Consider the following 5,000-nt stretch of genomic DNA (forward strand, 5'->3'; position numbering starts at 1 on the left):
CCCCTTGCGCGGGAAGGTCGAGGTGACTGGCCTCCGGAGGACGCCACGGCCGCCCTGCCTCGTGACCCACCGCTCCCGGGGCGACGCACTGAGTCGCTGCTGGGGAGAGGGGCCAGGGCGTGGGGGGGCCTGTGCGGCGCCGCCGTCTGGCTTAGACCTGCCTCCACCGCGGGGGGTCCTCGACCCACCGGCGGACGGGCGCGAGGAGTGGGAGAGGGGGGCTGGCCGTCGGGGTCCGCCGTGGCTCCGGCACAAGCCCCAGCGACCCGGAGGTCAAGCGCGGGGCATGGTCGGCCTGGCCGTGTCGGCGTCGCCCTCCGGCGTAGTCCCTTGTCCCGGGCTCTTGCCCGTAACCTCAAAGGTGACCGACCGAGCGGCGTCTCCCCCCGAAGCCGTGTCTCGACTGTTGAGAACAGACGAAGTCCGGTGCGGCAATACGCCGGGTACTCCCTTCGCCAAACTCGTGCCCCCCTTCGATTCGTCTTTCCTTCTCCATCCTCCCTTCTCGCTCCGGGGCGTCCGCTTGGTCTCTCTCTCTCGCTCTCCCTCTCGCTCTCGCGCTCCCTGCCGAGCCGCCTCGGAGGACGGCGGACGAGGGGAAGGCGACGGCGTTCGGCCGCGGGGCACACCGCACGGTGAGAACCCACTCGCCCGCCTCCCCGCACGTCTGTCATCCCCCCACTATCGTAGGGGCTCGGGAAAAGACTGGAAAACGCGGAGCTCGGCGGTGGCGTGGAAGCGCCACCCACCGCCGCCGCTCTCGCCGATGCCCACCGCGGAGGCCGCCCTTCGGACGCTGGGGTGCGGCGCGGGCCTCCGCGGACGAGCTGCGCATCTGGAAGTCAAAGGGCCGCCCTCGGAGAAGATCGTTGTGCTGCCCCGCGCGGGGAGCGATTCGGACGGCGGGCCCCCACGCCGAGGTGGGTGGGCGCCCCTCCGTTCGCCCGTGCGGGTCGTCGGACCGCTGCCGTACCACGGTTCGGGTCAAACTCCCCACAGCTCGGCCGCCTCCGTCCGTAGACGGGAGGGCGACCGCCGGCGTGCGCGCCCAAGGACGAGTGCCTGAAACCCGGGGGGGGGTAACAGAGGAAGGAGACCGCCCGCCGTAAACCGACGCGGGCTCCAAAGCCCGGGCCGAGCGAGCGGCACCACCTCCCCACCCGGGAGCGCTGAGCCAGATCGATCGGAAGAAAGGGCAGGGGCTCGGGTGGAACCCCTGCCTCCGTTCTTCCCCTCGGGGGAGACGGGGAAGAAACGTGCCCCTGGAGTCCTGGAAGCGAGTGTCCGGCGCGCTCCGGGCGCCCTCGAGACGGAAGCCGGGTCGCGGTGCGATTCTCTCATAGGTCTCCCCGTTGGCGCGGAAGCGGGAGACATCCGACACAGAGAAACGCCGAGCCCGCTCCGAGGGGACAAAGTCAGAAGGAGCGATCCGCCCTCCCAGAGCCCTCCTGCGGACGAGGACTCTGGATCTGCCCCCCTTCTGACGACCGTCGCCCTCAGAGGACAGGAACCCACGTGGGGAGGGTCCGTTCGGGCTCGGGCGACCCAGGAAACGCGTCTCGGACTCGGGACGGACAACCGGCAAAAGTCCCCCTGGAGCCGCGGAAGCCTGGTCTCGGCGCGAGTGCGAACTTCCATGCAAAAGGGGGGTACTCGCCAAACCGCCTACCCGAGTCGAGGAACCACGAAAACAACGGATTTTGGTCGGGGCCGAGAGGTACCTCTCTCTCCTATATCCTGCAGCTGGTGTGCAAAACTGGGTATTTGCATGGTGAGACACCGACCCCCACTTTAAGGGAACAAAGTCAAAAAGTGTCCGACCTCCTGGAGCCGTGCGGCGGATCCGGCGGCCAGAAATTTCCTCATTCCGGTTCTATTTTTTTTTTTTTCGAATTTGCGAAATTTGGAGGCCAGGCGGCGTAGCTGGGACCTGGACTAGCTCGAAACACCCTGAACCGGTGAGCGGAATCGATTTCCCAAAGTTCTACGGCTCCCGGAAGCCAAAAACAGCTCGCCGGAAAATTTCAAAGTCCCAAGGACTCTTTCTTGAAAATCAATCCGGGGGCCATGGAAGTGTCCTCGGTACAACCTCAGAGCTTTCCCCCGCCTGGAAGTCTGACAGCGGTCTGACGTTTTTCAAAGTTTTGAGCTCTCTGTTTGTTCTCAAAGTCACAAAATCGCTTTTTTTCAGTTTTCCACCCAGCAGACCCAAACTTCACCCCCACTTAGGTCACTGTCTAGGGGCGCCTTACGACATATTGACGCCCCTTTAGGGTGGAAGTAGGGGAAATGGGTGATTTTTACACAAAATCGGAAATTTCTCAAAATTTTTCTAAGTGTCAAGGACTCTTCCAGAAAATCTCCCCCAGGCTCCTGGAAGCGTCCCCGGTACACCTCTGGCGGCTGCCCCCGCCTGGAAGTCCGACACACGCCTGAAATTTTCAAAGTATGAAAATACGCATTTTCATCCAAAAATTCAACTTTCCCCCCGTGCACCGCAAACTTCACCCCCACTTAGGTCACTGCCTTGGGGTGCCTTACAACATATTGACGCCCCCCTGGGGTGGAAGTAGGGGAAATGTGACATTTTTCACAAAATCGAGATTTTCTCAAAATTTTTCTAAGTGTCAAGGACTCTTCCAGAAAATCTCCCCCAGGCTCCTGGAAGCGTCCCCGGTACACCTCTGGCGGCTGCCCCCGCCTGGAAGTCCGACACACGCCTGAAATTTTCAAAGTATGAAAATACGCATTTTCATCCAAAAATTCAACTTTCCCCCCGTGCACCGCAAACTTCACCCCCACTTAGGTCACTGCCTTGGGGTGCCTTACAACATATTGACGCCCCCCTGGGGTGGAAGTAGGGGAAATGTGACATTTTTCACAAAATCGAGATTTTCTCAAAATTTTTCTAAGTGTCAAGGACTCTTCCAGAAAATCTCCCCCAGGCTCCTGGAAGCGTCCCCGGTACACCTCTGGCGGCTGCCCCCGCCTGGAAGTCCGACACACGCCTGAAATTTTCAAAGTATGAAAATACGCATTTTCATCCAAAAATTCAACTTTCCCCCCGTGCACCGCAAACTTCACCCCCACTTAGGTCACTGCCTTGGGGTGCCTTACAACATATTGACGCCCCCCTGGGGTGGAAGTAGGGGAAATGTGACATTTTTCACAAAATCGAGATTTTCTCAAAATTTTTCTAAGTGTCAAGGACTCTTCCAGAAAATCTCCCCCAGGCTCCTGGAAGCGTCCCCGGTACACCTCTGGCGGCTGCCCCCGCCTGGAAGTCCGACACACGCCTGAAATTTTCAAAGTATGAAAATACGCATTTTCATCCAAAAATTCAACTTTCCCCCCGTGCACCGCAAACTTCACCCCCACTTAGGTCACTGCCTTGGGGTGCCTTACAACATATTGACGCCCCCCTGGGGTGGAAGTAGGGGAAATGTGACATTTTTTCACAAAATCGAGATTTTCTCAAAATATTTCTAAGTCCCAAGGACACTTTCAGAAAATCTTCCCCAGGCTCCTGGAAGCGTCCCCGGTACGCCTCCGGCGGCTGCCCCCGCCTGGAAGTCTGACACACGCCTGAAATTTTCAAAGTATGAAAATACGCATTTTCATCCAAAAATTCGACTTTCCGCCCGTGCACCGCAAAATTCACCCTCATTTAGGTCACTGCCCTGGGGTGCTTTACAACATATTGACGCCCCCCTGGGGTGGAAGTAGGGGAAATGTGACATTTTTCACAAAATCGGAAATTTCTCAAAATTTTTCTAAGTCCCAAGGACACTTTCAGAAAATCTTCCCCAGGCTCCTGGAAGCGTCCTCGGTACGCCTCCGGCGGCTGCCCCCGCCTGGAAGTCTGACACACGCCTGAAATTTTCAAAGTATGAAAATAATGCATTTTCATCCAAAATTCGACTTTCCGCCCGTGCCCCGCAAACTTTACCCACAGTTAGGTCACTGTCCTGGGGTACCTCACAACATATTGACGCCCCCCTGGGGTGGAAGTAGGGGAAATGTGACATTTTTTCACAAAATCGAGATTTTCTCAAAATATTTCTAAGTCCCAAGGACACTTTCAGAAAATCTTCCCCAGGCTCCTGGAAGCGTCCTCGGTACGCCTCCAGCGGCTGCCCCCGCCTGGAAGTCTGACACACGCCTGGAATTTTCAAAGTATGAAAATAATGCATTTTCATCCAAAATTCGACTTTCCGCCCGTGCCCCGCAAACTTTACCCACAGTTAGGTCACTGTCCTGGGGTACCTCACAACATATTGACGCCCCCCTGTGGTGGAAGTAGGGGAAATGTGACATTTTTCACAAAATCGAGATTTTCTCAAAATATTTCTAAGTCCCAAGGACACTTTCATGAAATCTTCCCCAGGCTCCTGGAAGCGTCCCCGGTACGCCTCTGGCGGCTGCCCCCGCCTGGAAGTCCGACACACGCCTGAAATTTTCAAAGTATGAAAATACGCATTTTCATCCAAAAATTCAACTTTCCCCCCGTGCACCGCAAACTTCACCCGCATTTAGGTCACTGCCCTGGGGTGCTTTACAACATATTGACGCCCCCCTGTGGTGGAAGTAGGGGAAATGTGACATTTTTTCACAAAATCGAGATTTTCTCAAAATATTTCTAAGTCCCAAGGACACTTTCAGAAAATCTTCCCCAGGCTCCTGGAAGCGTCCCCGGTACGCCTCTGGCGGCTGCCCCCGCCTGGAAGTCCGACACACGCCTGAAATTTTCAAAGTATGAAAATACGCATTTTCATCCAAAAATTCAACTTTCCCCCCGTGCACCGCAAACTTTACCCGCATTTAGGTCACTGCCCTTGGGTGCTTTACAACATATTGACGCCCCCCCTGTGGTGGTAGTAGGGGAAATGTGACATTTTTCACAAAATCGAGATTTTCTAAAAATTGCACTAAGTCCCAAGGACTCTTCCAGAAAATCTTCCCCGGGCTCCTGGAAGCGTCCCAGGTACACCTCCGGCGGC

This window comes from Ranitomeya variabilis, chromosome 2 (genome assembly GCF_051348905.1).
Source record: "Ranitomeya variabilis isolate aRanVar5 chromosome 2, aRanVar5.hap1, whole genome shotgun sequence".
Classification (NCBI taxonomy): domain Eukaryota; kingdom Metazoa; phylum Chordata; class Amphibia; order Anura; family Dendrobatidae; genus Ranitomeya; species Ranitomeya variabilis.